General features: G+C 33.6%; 1 long non-coding RNA gene across 2 annotated transcripts; it reads right to left on the reverse strand.

Annotated features, from left to right (window-relative positions):
- Positions 1-5,416: 5,416 nt before the first annotated feature.
- On the reverse strand, positions 5,417-13,180 carry LOC143228214 (uncharacterized). Of its 2 annotated transcripts, XR_013015261.1 has the most exons (3): positions 12,956-13,180; positions 7,119-7,226; positions 5,417-5,499 (listed from the first exon to the last, which is right to left on the reverse strand). It is a non-coding gene; the product is annotated as an uncharacterized LOC143228214 (long non-coding RNA). The 2 variants fall into 2 exon arrangements; XR_013015260.1 differs by lacking the exon at positions 5,417-5,499 and having other exon boundaries at positions 7,034-7,226.
- Positions 13,181-16,277: the final 3,097 nt, after the last annotated feature.

The following is a 16,277-nucleotide window of genomic DNA, read 5'->3' on the forward strand; positions in this document are numbered from 1 at the left end:
CTGGGTAATTTGTTGTGGTAAGGATCAAAGATTCAAAGCTGTAGCTGCTCAAAGTCAGTTGCAAAAGGCTGAGGTGTAGAGGAGATTCAAGAGACTCTGTGTACAAGCTCTGGACTGGGGAAGTGCTGAAAGCCCCAGTGTAGAACTGAAGTCCCTGATGATAAATGAGGTCCAGCATCTTCAAGGCTGAGGTCCTGGCAGAGCCAAATACCAGCAACCCAGTCTAGTTTTGATTGAATAAGAGTATGATATATCTTTAGCACAGAACATGTACCTCTTCCCCAATTGGTGGAAGAGTGGACAGAGAGGATGTTCAGTGCTCTTGTGTATTTGAGTTATAGCTGCTTGATGTGCAGTATAAAGGTCAGCTTATGGTCAAGGATAAGCCCCAAGAACTTTTTTCGAGGACCACACGGGTAGCTCAACTTCACCAATACAAAGTTCAGGATCAGGGTGAATACCACGTAGGCAGCAAAAGTGCATGCAAATAACTTTAGAGAAAGAGAGAAGTTAAAATTGTTTGCTGTGGTCCACTTAAGAAAGTGACTGAGGCCAGGCTGTAGCTGCTGCTCAATATACCTCATATTCGATGATTGACACGAGATGTAAAATTCGAAAACATAGAGTCCATTTGCAACTGTAGTGGGGGTTGTCCAGTAACGGCATTAATTTTTTTAATGAAAAGTGTGACATTCAAGATACAGCCCTGGGGGACTCCAAGTTCCTGTGGGAAAGAACAGGAAAGTGTTGAACCAACAAAGCTTGAAATTGCCTGTCCATATGATAAAAATTGGCAAATTGTCACAAAACCAATATGAGTGGAAGTCTCGCAAAATGCCATACTTCTACATAGTATCATAAGCCTTCTCAAGATCAAAGAATATTCATATCAGATGCTGTCATTTGAGAAAGGCTTCTCTGATTGAAGTTTCAAGTTAAATCAGGTGGTCCTTGGTGAAGCACTGTCATCAGAACCCACACTGGGTGAGTAGGAGGAGGTTGTTTGATTTGAGGAACCAAACAAGATGCTCATTAACCATCCTCTCTAACGTCTTACAGAGACAACTTGTCAAAGCAACTGGATGGTAGTTTGAAGGAATCTTGGGATCCTTCCCAGGTTTAGAAAATGGTAGGACAATAGCCTGGTTCCAGGCATCAGGAAAAATATTCTCCTGTCAGATTCAGTTAAAAACACTCAGAAGAATAGCAAGAGAAGGAGGAGATAGATAGAGCAGCAGCTTGTAGTGTGTATCATTAGGTCCGACCAATGTACTGCCAGACCGATGAAGGGCCAGTTTGAGTTACACAAGTGTAAAGGGGAAATTATAGTCACAGAGACAATCAGCTTGAAAGGAAAGAAGTGATCGCTCTGCCTGAGTCTTGATGGCTAGGAAGGTGAATGATGAAGAAGAGGTGCTAGATACCTGGCAAAAGCTTTCATATAGAGTGCCAGCAATGCTCCAGGTATCAACTACTCTCTAGCTATCAGTGAGCAAGATTGAGATGGGGAAAGAATTATATTACCCACTAACCTTTCAAGTCTTGTACTATATGACTTTGGAACTAGTGGTATTAAAGATGCTGGTTGTGAACTTAATCCAAGATCCCTTCTGGATTTTACATCTTACCTGCTGAGCATGTGCACAGGCCTGCTGGAAAGCGATGTGGTTCAAGAGTGTGGGATACCTACGAAAAGTATCCCAGGCCTGTTTTTTGAGCCTTCCATAACATGTGACAGGCAGGATTCCACCAAGAATGAGGATATTATAGAAAACGTGTTGAGGTTTTAGGAATACAATGAGCAGCTGTCTGTATAATACAGTCAGTCACTGCTGCCACGCAGTCTTCTACTGATGGCTTACAGAGAATGGCAGGGTCAAGTCCTGTGAGAGCAGTGAAAAAGGACCAGTTTGCTTGATTCAGCTTCTACTGGGGCACATGGGTCAGGTGGCATCTACCATGTCCAGTTTCTCTCAAAATTATAGGAGAATGGTCACTGCCTCTTGGGTTATTGTCAAGTCTTTGTGAAAAGTGGGAGAATAGAGAAGGAGAGCAAATTGAGAAATCAATAGTAGTAAAGGGCAGACTAGGTGCATGAAAATAAGTATAAGAACCAGTATTAAAAAGAGAAAGGTTGTGATCAGAGAGCATACGCTCTACAGGGTGACCCCTCCCATCAATATGAGCACTTCCCCAGAGGGAATGACATCCATTAAAGTTACTCAGGATTAAAAAGGGAAATGGCAACTGTTCAATGAGATCATCAAGGTCTGATTGATCATAGATCTCTCCAGGTAACAGGTAGAGAGAACAAACAGTGATGGTACCATCCAAGAAAATAGAGATGGCTATGGCCTCCAAGGGAATTAAGTGGCAAAGACAGTGTAGGCACATGCCGATCAACCAACAGTGCCCCCTCCATGCACTCATTCATCATACAGCTTGTCATTTCTGTACAAAGAAAACTGCCAATAGATAACTGTATCAGCAAGTTTCAGAAATGTTTCCTGTAAGGAAAGACATAAGGAAGGTATGAAGCAATCAGTGCTTTGATGCCATCCAAATTAGAACTTAAACCTCAACAATTCCATTGTATCAAGGTGGCCAATTTTTATTTATATGCCAGCAAATTGGATGGAGAGCACTTCTGTTTAAAACCACATCTTTTCTCTTTATTCGAGGGAGGTCTGTCGACCTCCATGGATTCTGTCCTGGGTCAATTGGGCAGGCCTTTGTTGTTTGAAGAGGATTCCAGTGACTGAGGACATGAACAAATGATTGATCGTTTTGCATCTTGGGGTGGGAGAAGATGTTCTCGAGGAAGTTCCCATACCTGGAACCAAAGGAAGAAGATCTTTGGGTTTGCTTGAATGTATATTAGGGACAGAGATGGGGGTTGAAGTTAATTCATCAACTTTTTAACCATAGAGGTTAAAAAACTTTTCATTTGAAGGCACAAAGAGATCTGTCTGCACTCCCACTGTAGTAGTAGAATGAAGTGCAGCAGCATGCGTTCAAGATGAAGTGGTGGACAGCAACTTTCAAGCCTCAGAGTAAGTAATGTTTTGAACTGTTTTCTTTCAACCATTTAGGGCAAAAACGAAATTGGATGGGTGAGAACCATTGCAATTAATGCAATGAGGTTCCAATTCACATTCACAGGCATCATGGTCCTTGCCACCACAACAAGCACATGTCAAGGAACCTGACGTCTTTGAGTGACTGAACCACTGACATGGAAACATCTGAGAGGGTTTGGAATGTATGGCCTTATCTTGCAATTAAGATAACCTGCCTTGATGGCACAATCACCAGGAAACACTAGGGTGCAGAGATCATTCTGTGGGCAAGACACAGTCCAGCTGAGAAAGGCAGTCTACAACAAAGTTCATAATTCTTAGCACATGGCTTATAATTAGGTGAATCTATTGGGAATTGGCCCAATAAAGAAGGTTGGAGGGTTGCAAAGTAAGGGTCCTAGATTGGGTACCCTCTTGGTAAATAAGAGAGGAAACAACTGTGCAGTTGTTGGAATGGATCATCAGTAATTAATCAACAAGGAGAAGGCTCATCTTGGGTCCATGTTTTTAATGTAAGAATGCCATTCAGAGATGCTCCCCAAACAGAGAAGGAAGCATCAGTGAAAATGTACATCCAGTTTGAGTGGAGGTACTGGAACACTGGTTGTGGTATTGGATTAGTCTAGCTAACAACACAGATCACTGAGTAAAAAAAGAGACAGGTAAGCCATTATGGTCAAAAGTTCTCATGAGTGATTACACTGGTCATGCAAAGATCATGCAAAGAGGTGCATATGTGCATGACCCAAAGGGATAAATGGTTCTAGCAGAGTCATGATCCCAAATAGCAATAAAACTTCTCATACCATTTGAGTAAATGAGGTACACATCCCGATGGATAGAAGTTTCAGAGTCCACATGTGAATGAATGATGGGATACAGCTGAAGAAGGAATAAAATTTACTCATGAACAAGATATCAGTTAAAAGAGAGAAAAAAGAATTGGAAGTTTTGATGAGCTACCCCAGACAGGTAACTTTCCTCAAAAATAGAAAGTACAAAGGAAAGACTCTTCTCATGAATAGGACAGGAAAGGCCAATTATTCCTTTAGTAATGTAGGTGGCAAGTGAAGGCTGCAGCTATGCAGTTGAAGGGGCAAGAGGCCAACGCAATTCTAAATTGAAGATCCCTAACTCGAATACATGATCCAAATGGATGAAGTGAAGAAAACATCTCAAGAACAAAGTGTTGAGGATATGAAAAAATGCATTTGAAATATCAACCTTGGTCATTCCCAGTCCAAGTGAAAAGAACCAATGGAGAGAATATAAATGTTTTGTATGAAAATGAGGAATGATCATTAAATGATTGAGTAAGGAAATACTGATAAGACAGGCCTGCAATGGTTTTATTGTCTTGACATTTTTACATATTCTACAGTAATTCCTGTACACTGAATCTAAAAATAATATCCATTTTTCCCCATCCTGTACAGATTTTTCACATCATATGTACTTTTACATAAGTAAATCATTTTCATTGAAATCAGGTCACATTTTGTTACCCTTAAACTGTTGACAACCATAGGCTAAAGATTGCAACATAAAGTCTTATTGATAGTTCTAGGATTCAGACATAACAAACTTAATAATAAAGAAATGTTCATTGGGATAAAAAAATAATAATTTAATCTTTATTGTTTTTTTTCAGATTTGTACGAAATCCTGATGTGATAGAAAAATTGCAGGTCTATGCAATCACACATTTGAGTATATACTGTACATTTAAAGTTTTTCAGAATAATTATTGTTACTATACTATTTAAAAGTATTTATATTTGTATGATCATTTCTACAACTTTATTTTTAAATTTGCACTTTCAAATATAATTCCTATGCTGTGCCCACTAACTTCAACTCTCCATGTCTTCATTAAGTGGCATGCCCCTACACTTTGCACTCCACAGAACTAGACGGTCAGTATTTGATCAGCAGAATCCACAATCAACTCTTGAGATATTCTTTTTCAACATGAGGTTTGATCAATGTCCTTATAACGTTTCCACAACCCAAAAGTGTAAAGCATAACTTACAAGAAAAGGAACTCAAACAATAGGTTCACAGTTCAGCACACTAACCACTAAGTCATGCTTGGGCACTTGCTTACAGATTTACACTTACAATCGCTGTCAAACAAAAGCAAAATTATACAACTGTCTTTTTCTCAAACTTCAAGAATAACATTTTTAACTTTACTCTAAAAGGAGATGTATCCACATTACCCATTTATTAATACATACTTGTGACAATGAACATCAATTTATACTTATGCCAAGATGTAGATATCAAATTTTCCTGCTGACTTTCCTGACTGTCTTTGTACAACTCTTTGAACCCACCCTTGTGGCATACTCAGTTCTGATGTGCCCTCTCATTTGTATTCTCTTCAATTTTCTGGATATTTTAATACACAAAACATCTTGAATGGAATAAAAAAATAATATATGAAACACTGAAGAAACCCTCAAATCTGTATAGTTTTGCTTTTAAATAAGTTTATTCATTGTTCATGGACTGTTGGAAACTTAGGCTGAGTTTAGCAATTTAGATGACCCATGAAATCAGCAACCTCATCAGGCAATACTGACATAAGAAATCAAAACATATCTGAATCATAATAGCAACTTTATTTGCTGATATGTTATTTTGATATGATAACTTTGCACTTACAAATAAAACTAAAACATGTTTTGTGTTGTATGTGTTACTATATAAAACACTTAATAAGATTGAAAACAATATCTAGCTTTTGATATTTGAATAAAGAGTCAGTTTTGTCCTTATTAATCTTTATTTCCCTTCCATCCTAAAGATGAAAATGTGTTATGAACAATTTATGATGTATTCAACTTCTTCCATGTTTATCATAATTTTTAACATTATTTTTGGAGTAAAAGGAAAGATATTTTAGTCAGATGTTTTTAGAATCTCATAAGCATTCACTTTAATCATGTTAACAACATGAACTGTTGTTAAAGGTGGAAACATTTTGTATTAATCCAACAACATTTACTCTCATGAATCTTTATATTGACAAACCTTTTTCTTGCAGAGGTTACATAAACTAATTTGTTAAAAAGGACTTATCTTGCCTTCTACAACAAACTGTTAGAATTTATTACCCATTTTAATGTCCTATACATCAATAAACATTATTTTGATTGCTAGAATTTTTAACTACTTAATTAATGTTTAAAATTTAACCTAAATCACATCAAGTAAACTACTGTTAAATTTTAAATAATAACACTATGTAACAAAATTTTTACTTTTTCTTGTTCAGAAAGTATTATTTCCTAATTGCTTATACCTAAAGTAAATGGAAAAAAGACCTATTTTTCTCTTCAAAGTTTGCTTTGTGATTTGGGAGCATATAACAAAAACATGATGGGAGACTATATTTGGGGGCTGACACATGAAAGTGATTTACATTATAGTCACAAATCTCGAAAAAATACTCAATTCTAAACATTTTTGTATAACTTTAATATAAATACATGTAAACCTTGATTCATATAGTTTTTATTCAGACTTTATGTAAATGAAAATGTGCAAATTTGCCAGTTTTCACATAGAAAATAAGTTAATTTCTAAATTTCATTATCCAGATCACAAAAGCAAAGCTTGAAGGGAATAATGGCCATTTTCCCTACTTTTATGACATAAAAAATTAAGAAATAGCACATACTATCCAGGAATAAAATTTGTGTTCCATAGTGTAAATCTTAGCAACAAGCCCTTTACACTTTTGTTGTTTTATAAATTTTATTTAGTTTCATAAAAAGCAGTCCTAATGACTGCTGATCCAGATTTTGAGTATGTTAAAATTATTAATTTATTTAATATACAAATGCTGACACAAAATGTTAAAGTATTTCAGCATTCAACATTCAGCAATTTTAAATTTTCTATACACTGAGAAATGAAAAATTTGTCTGACATTTTGAATATTTTTTATGATTATAAAATATTTTCACATAAGTCATAATTAACCTACTTGATTTTATTACCAATAAAATTTTCATAAAAATTATTTACATTTTAATATACATGCACACACATTGTTTAAATCTTCATCTTTCTTGTTCTCATTGAGTTCTGGGATTTCTTCTTCAGATGTAGTATTCTGCTCCTTTGGGGATTTTTCTATCGATATAAAGTGAAGCAGCTTTTGAAATGAGAATTAAATGCAAAACACACTACAAGAACATTTTAATTGACCTTACCTGTTACAATAACATACTGTTACTACAAAAAATAGAATTTAGTAACACAATTAATTAATGAATCTAGCTGATTACTTCAGAGCAGCAATTACATGTATTTAGTGATGTCGAGAAAACCCACTTACAGAGAAATATATATGCAAAAATGGCTGTTTTTGCATATATAATTACATGGATTAGTGTCATGTAAATAATAAACTACTCAAAATAAATTATTGTGATTAGTACTGTTTTTGATTATTCTAACAATTAATTATTAAAATTACAATTAAATCACTTGACATGAAAATAATCACAAAATTGATATTAGAGTTTCAGTTTATTACTATTTTTGATTATTCCACTATCCAAGTAATTTAAATATCAACATTATATTTGTTCTTAAGCACAGAGCTATGAAATGTGCTACTTGTGCTCTGCCAAGTAAGGGTATCAAAACTGATTTTAGTGTTACAAGCTGTTTTTTATTTTCACTTCAAGTTTATTCAGTTCTGAGTCAGCATAACCTGGTGATTTAGAGGGAAGTTGAGGGTGCCTCACATTTTAAGAGTTTTGGGTTCAATTCACATTGCCACCAAAATTGTTGGCCTCATCTTTGCTACAGCAAAACTACTAAGGCTATCTGCTATTGTCACTAACTTTAAACTTTAAAGAGAGTAGGAAACTGGCTGGCAGCACTCACTGCAAACTCTCTGGGTACCTTAGTATTAACTAAAGTGTTAATTTAGTGTTTTGTACATGGTTTTTACACTTATAACTTTGTAAATGTATTACTTCATGTTGTGTAAGCTGTTGTTGGCTTTCTTAGTATAGAGCTACACAATGGATTATTGGTATTCTGTCTACCAGAGGAAAGTAAACCTTAAATCTATCACTGACACAGAGGGTGTCTTGTGTAAGGAAATAAAGACCTAGAGGAGAGATCAGAGGGGATGTAACTCTCTTAAATTTTAACCTAAATTAATAAATAATGACACAGACTTTGAAATTGCTGGGTTGTAACTAACTGAGTAAATCATTTATAAAATCTATTAATATTTTAACTTTGATTTATTAGAGTGTTGTAGCCTTGGATGTTACATAAGCAAAAACAGCAGTCATCTATGTGGTATATAGGCTCATACCAGACCATTGAAATTTCAAAAGGCAAAGACTTTTTCTTTAGTTAACTGTCTCAACTCTTTGGCACAAATGGTGCAAATTTTGTTTGGAGCCCATAATTTTTTATTTGTTTGCAAGCTTTATTCCAAAATACTCATAATATGCTTTTTTGATGACTTCTGTAATGATTTGCCTTCGTTTCTTTACATCAAACTTACTACAAATATACAGAATATGTTATGATCATATAAACACCTCGTTACCAAGGTAATTGGTAAATAATATTAAAATGCAAAAAAATAACATCAAAGTGCATGGACAAACAATTACTACCCAGAAATGACACACCATGCAGCCTGTTAATTGTTTATATACTAGTTGTTCTAGAATGACTGATAAGGCTCTCACGTTACAATTCATCTAACAAAATCTATAGTCAGTGGTTGTGAACACTTTAAACATAACAAATATAACCCAATTTCAAGGAAAATGATTCTCTTATGTGAAAGTACATATGGTATTTGATGTAAACTTTGTATGTGATGGAGAAAAATAGATATCACTTTCAGATTCAGCATACAGGAATTACTGTAGAACATGTAAAAATTTTAAAGCAATAAAACCATCATATGGCTGTGTAATGAAAAGGATTCTGGGAAGAAGACTGATTGTGGGATAGGCATAAATGTAGAATGCTCTCCAATCCTTCCTGAGAGTGCTATTGCCAAAGCCAAAGGATATGGAATAGGGGACTAAAATAGTGGAAGTTTGGGATTCAAGTTAATGGCAAAATCATACAGTTGGGGTGTACCCAACCGAGAGCATAGCCAGCTCAATATTTGTGGTTTTAAGGGCCACTATGTAGAGAGAATCTGAGATGTGATAAGTAAGCCAATGATTGTGATGGCTGTGAGCCATCTTGCAAGCATCTGAGTGCTGGGTGCTTCCTTTCCATGTCATCTAAGAGACAACATTTGAGTTGTTGGAACTGATCATTACCATTATGTTCTTCAGAGATGGTAGTAAATGATCCATTGCTCAAAAAATAGTAAGGAGCTCCAGATGACTGATATAGAAATTCAACTTGAGTAAAGATTAAAGGCCCAAACCTTCTTGGGTGTTGTAATGTGTCCCTTCAGCATGACAGAGAGAAATATCCATAAAAAAGTGTGCATTTAGACAAAGAGGAAGAAGAGAGAAATGGTGTTCTTGTCCAGACATCAGGAAATATGTGTGTGAAGGGAAGTAATCTGAAGGATCCCTGGTGAGGTTTGCTGGTCATTAAGAACCAACTTAAGAGAAAACACACAGGCACAGGCAAGGGGAATAAGAGTCTTTAAGGAAATCAAAGTTCTCTAAAGGAGAAGAACCTCTTGCATAGGGAGAATAGAGGATGATTGCACTTTCTGAATCGAAAGCTCCACTGAACACAAAGGAGAGAAGACTGGGCTCAAATCAGATTGGTATCAAAGAACATCCCAAAATGAACAAGGTATTGTGTTAGGGGAGAACCGATTTCTTCACCTTCACTAGCTATCCTCTCTAAGGAAATTCCCTGTGGAAACTGTGTGTGGGTGGAAGAAGCTAAAAGAGATGGAGCTGGGAGGAGTCAGTCCTCAATGTAATGGTGGAAACAATGCCCATGAAAATGGAAAAAATGGGCAAAGGTTTTGACCACCCAATAAAAAATGTAGGGGGGGCAATGCTAGCCCCAGTGTTAGAGCCCAGAACTGATATACACATTATTTGTGGATATGGTGAAAACATATCAACAGAATGCTTTGGTTACAGGGGTTTGAAGATAAGCATCAGACATGTCTATCTTTGTCCTCCAAAAAGTAGGAGTAAATTCCCACAGAAAAAAACAGATAAAAATTCCAAGGTGAAGTAAAGAGCCTCCATATAATTATTCAGACTGGAAAGGTCAATAAAGGGATGCCAATCTCTGTTGTGTTTGCATAACATGAAAAACATAAATAGAAACCTGTTAGAGAACAAACTACCTGTTTTATAGTGCCCTTGAGAAGAAGATCCTGAAAGGCTGCACAAAAATTCCATTTGGATAATGATCAATGGGTCCTAAGGGGAAGGAGAAAAAACAAGAAAAAGAGATAAGAGAGGAAGGGAGAGAAAGTAAATGAAGAGTTCATCTGATAAGACCTGAAGAACTTGAGAGTCTGTGGTTAAAGTTTCTCAGATGCTTGCAAGATGAGTCAGTTTGGCCCCAGTGAAATCCAACCCCATGGGATAGTTACCAGTACTGTTGGCAGTGTGCAGGCAGTCAGTGACCAATAGTACACTGTGATGAAATGACCCATGAGGAGGAAATTGATAAGGGGAGCAGGATAAAGGGGCAGTAGTTAGAAAGGGTTGAGACAAATGTATAGATAGGGATAAGAAGGATGTGTGTAAACAAGTATAGTCCACTCTAGGTTTGACAATGTGGAGAGAAGGGGGATGATGCAAAACTGATGCAAACCTCTCAGACAGACAACTGAAAGACTTAGACAAAAGGTGAATGGAAAATAGGTAACATAGCTGAGTAGTCAGGATTAGTTGAAGGTATGAGAAAAGTGCACAGAGGTATTGGATTTTGATCCTGAAAGGAGGATTAGCAAACTTGACTGCTGATTGTCAATAAAGTGATTCATAAAACAATAGTGTGGTAAAGTATGTGGTGGATTCAGTATGCTAATTTCAGATCATAACTGATTGGCGAAATGCTCAGTGTAGACCTTGATGTCAGGAGGAGGATAAAATATACATTATTTGGTGTTTCCTTTACAAGAGAAGAGTATGGATCATAACACATGAAAAACAAAAACAGAACAGAACAAACCTTGATACCAAATCCAGGAACAGACATTAAAACATCTCCATGGTCTGAAACCAAGGCTACACTGCAAGAGAAGGGGGAGAAAAAAGGCTTTCATCTTGTTCCAACTCCTTTGTGAAGGAGAAAACTAACTGATGTGCAGGAGATTGACCCAGCCCATATAAAGGAAGTCATTTACTAGCCTCAGCCAATAATGTCCAACCTGAAGCTGTAACAGGTTAGTAACCAACAATTTCAGGTGTACTAGAAGCCATGATTTGAAATTGAGAATTCCTAGTACTGCACGAGTGGCAAGTACATGCTATAGAAAAAAAATGTAATGAAGTTAATATAAATCCATTATTAAACTAAACAAAATTGGTTAAACAATAGTATATTAAAAGAAAAAATATTGAAGTTGAAACGAAAGTTAAAGTCACAAGAACACCAGCAATTCATTATAAAATAAATCAAACAAAAAAACAAGCACAATATCTGACCATAATCACACAAAATAGAAAAGTGAAGATTGGATTCTATTACACAGAGGAAGTCAGCTATGCTAGGAGGGTATGTCACGCTCTTGTTCATGGAAGGTTGTTACATACTTATATACATACTACTGTGCAGCTCAACCACATAGCAAACTATGTGGGAGTATCAAAGCTAGAGGTAAGTGAAAACTGTAAAATACAGAAAGTAGTAGAGATCAGCAAAAGCTATTTTGTGAGTGGAAGATATATTGGAAAGTATAGTTTCTTTTTAATTTTTAATAGATATGCTATGTTTTTGTAACCTGCAATGCTTGTAAACTTGAGTTTTATTTATATTTATTATGTCCACCAAGGAAATAAATTTGCCATCTATTTGCATGCTTAGTTAAGTACAATGAGCATGGCAGGAGGGTGCAAAATATTAAAATGACTCAAACCTTTATTTAATATTATTTTTAACTTTACCTACTTAAATAATGCAAATTAATAAACTGACTAACTTGATACTTATTTCTAACCATAGTTGCAATTTGTTTTAAATAGAAATGTAATTAATCTTATCTGTGACATTAAAGTGTGTTTTCATTATTTATTACTCTACAGATACATGGAATATGTACACACTGCAATTACTTGTAAAACACTGAATCTAAATCATAATATTTTGTCATGATTTAACTTGTATTTTTATAATACAGAAAGAAAATCATGAAACTATCATAAAGCAGAAGTAAATTATAACATAACCTTTCATGTTTAACCTGACAATTAAATATTAGATGCAAAAGCTTAGATTAGATGTTGTTGTTTGGTGTTTTATGGTGCAAAGTAACTATGCTATATATGCCAAACAACTGGTAAAAAAATTAAATAACAGTAAAATTATTATAAAGCAAAAAGTTAGAAATCTGTTTTATAGAATCTGTGAACTTTTCTTCCAACTTGCAGTGAAAAATGGAAAAACTAAATCTATCTTAAATCATGATGTTTCTGTTTAAATAAATAACACTTAAAACCATTAAATATTTAGTTAATCAATTTCTGTATTATAATCCAAGAAACACTAAAATAATTCTTAAGTTTCTTTAAAAAACTTCAATGCTGATTAATTAAAACAAATAGCAATTATCATAGCAAGCTTTTTCTGCCAGTCTATCCAATGTATCAGCAAGTTTAAAATCTTTGGAAAAAGAAAACATATTTAATAACAAAAGATCTCAATATATAAACAGGACTCACTTCTAATTTTGGATATGAAGTCCCCTCAGCTTTACAAACTTCCAAAGGTTTTTCTGAACATATTTCTATTTCAGTGATAGTTTCTTGATCATTATTCTCACCATTTGTGCTAATGGTACCTTTCTCAGTTTTGATTTTTTTATCATTACAAACTTCCTCACTGTCATTAAGATTGGGCATAAGTAAATAACCTTTGTCGTTGAGGGAAAAACCCATGCAACAGAATCTGAACTGGAAGTTTCAAATAAAAAAATCTATTAGCTTATTATATGATTTTGAAGTGGAAGTTTCAAACAAAAAGAACCTTCTAGCTTATTATTTATTATTACTTTTACAACTTAGAATGTAATATTTATTATGAAGATCAAAAACTATTTAATTATGTAAATATTTAAAAATCCAACATATCAACAAATTTGAAGCATTAGAAAAAAAAATTAAATGCCAGTTTAACTGTGATTATAAAACACAATCTATATCCCAAATTTTACCAAGATGACACTTTGGAGAATAAATTGTTTTTGCAAATAACAAACAAAACTAAGTTATATAAAAATAGTAATATTTTGCAGAAATTATACATTCCATACCTACCTTGCAATGTACCAAACAAAATCTTCCTATACCCAAAGTTAAATGAAAAGAATTTATTAAGTATAACAACAGAAATGAAATTTTATAAAAACTTTTAAACAACTAGAATATAAATTTTATCACTTACAAAAAATTACTAATTTTCAATAACTATCAAAGAAATTAGTAAAAAGAACCAGAAAAATAAAAATTCACCAAAGAATACCTCAATATTTAAGAATTAAACTACTTCTCTATACAAAGAATAATATCAAACAATAATTAGCAATAATTCTTTCTAAGTACATCTCTTGAACTTGTTCATTTTTATTATCTCATGTGACCAGTTATACTAATAATGGAACTCTTCCTTAAATACTACTGGAAAAACTCTATTATGTGATGTGAAACTCTCAGCTTCATGAATTTTTTATCCTGTATGCATGTAGATTTGCAATAGGGGTCACGATTTTCTCACTGAACCTCCATTTTCTATTAAGGAGAATATTTTCTCCATTCTCAGAGAGCAGATAATGACCTCATGAATATGTCACATGTGGATCTAATACAATGGCATCATTTTATAAATATAATAGCACTTTCTCTTGTATATCCACATAAAAACTTTGCAAGATGTGGATGGATTTTCACCAAAGCTGGTATGGAGGTTCATGGGAAAATACACACAAATTTTCAATTTTGCAGTTACTGTGAGTGTTTTTGCAGGGTTTTTTACCACTACTTTACTCCAGTTAGTGGATCTTCACCATATTTGGCATGAAGATTTGTTGGGTCCATGAGGAGATACATGCAAATTTATGGTTTCACATTTTGTGGTTTGCTGTTTTTATGGGCATTTTGGTTTTTTTAAAAAATCATATAAAAGGAAACAACCCTAGCTGGTTACCATAAATGTACACAATTGTTCACAACATTAATATCTAAATGTCACTGCTTGTGTCAGTTCCCCCCACAGACTATATATATACTGACATATATATAATTTTAAAATACAAAAAAGTAAGATCTTAAAAGATTTAAAGAAAATATTGATAATTATATTCTTAAAATAAGTAAACAACCATATTACCCACCATGTTTATTTTTGAATGGAAATTATATTTTATTAATTCCACAAAGAATTAATAAAGAACCTTAAACTTATCTCATTATAAACTAGCTATATTTATCAACATCTTTAAAAATAAAATGAATTCAAAAACAGTTTATTATTACCCTCATTAATACACCTGAATGTAATTTTGGTTTTCTGTGTAAGATATTATATGCACACATTTTATATAACAAAATAAATATTGCAAATACTTTTACTTAAAGTACTTAAAAAAAAAAACTAATTTTAATTACATTAAAAATGGAATATCCATGCAGATTATTTATCAATGTATATTCCTTTTTATATGTAATTTTAAAATTGCATAAAAATCCTGTGAAGTTCAGATTTATTACTAATTCTATAAAAACAATTATCAAGTCTGTCTCCATAATACTAAACAATATTCTAGATAACTTGTTTGAAAAAATGAAAACGTTGTTTTCAAATAAAATTCCAGTTTTGCAATGTTTAAATAATTTAAATTCTTTAAAACTGCCAGTTCTATTTTTACATACGACTTTACTACACTGTATATTGTAACAGCCCGAAAAGATCTGATTAGGATTTTCAATGATCTGTTTGATAAATTTATAAATAATGAAATAACCATACTCAAGTTTAAATTCACTTGAATTCAATATGCAAATATGCTCCAATTCTGTATTTATAACAGTTATATTACTTGTAATGAACAAGTATATAAGCAAACAGTAAATATTCCAATGGGAATGAATTTCTCTAACTATGGCCAACCTTTATCTATTCTTTCATGAAAACACATTTATAAAGCAGACTAATTCTTTTAACATTTACACTTTCCATTGTATACATGATTTAATATCTAAAAATAATATGAGCTTTACACTAAACTTAATATATCCAACAAAACATGCAACAGAAGGAAGTAATAATAATAATAATGATGTCCATGCTAATTATTAAAATTTAGGCATTACTTTTGTAGAAGGCACTGTGTGGTTGACTATTTTTTAAGAAAAGAAGAGAATTCAATGTTATTCCATGTGTATTATGTTACAAGATATTATATCTCAATTAATAATGTTTTTAATAGTCTGTAATAGATATAATTTCTTCATGGATAATATTTTATTATTAAAAATAAACTGGAAGATAACAACTATAACAAAAGACATTCAAAGAAATACATTACACTACTTTTTACTAATCTGTAAAAATATCTTAGAACTTAGCAATCAATAAAGGAAAAAATAACTTATAAAAATAAATTAAAGAGGCCATTAGTTACTTTGACTTATACACCCTTGTGCAAATTAATTGAAACAAATGGTCATTTTACAATATTTTCAGCATGGCGGCTGGTGTAGGCTCGCTGGACTGCTGATTTCCTTTAATAGTCATTTTTTTCACACAGACATCATCATTAGCTGTGTTTTGCAGTACGGTTGGTCTATTTCTGGGATATATGATGGAATTTTGAGAAATATTACGTCATTCAAAATTGCGTTAGAAAGGCAAGGAGACCAGTCAAAAAACAACTTCTTACCAACTCAATGAAGAAAAAATGGTATCAATGGGGTCTGAAATACAAGAACTGGATGCAAGAACAATGGAAGAAGGTGTTATTCAGTGACGAGACTCATTTCTTCATAC

Source organism: Tachypleus tridentatus, chromosome 10, assembly GCF_004210375.1.
Source record: "Tachypleus tridentatus isolate NWPU-2018 chromosome 10, ASM421037v1, whole genome shotgun sequence".
Classification (NCBI taxonomy): domain Eukaryota; kingdom Metazoa; phylum Arthropoda; class Merostomata; order Xiphosura; family Limulidae; genus Tachypleus; species Tachypleus tridentatus.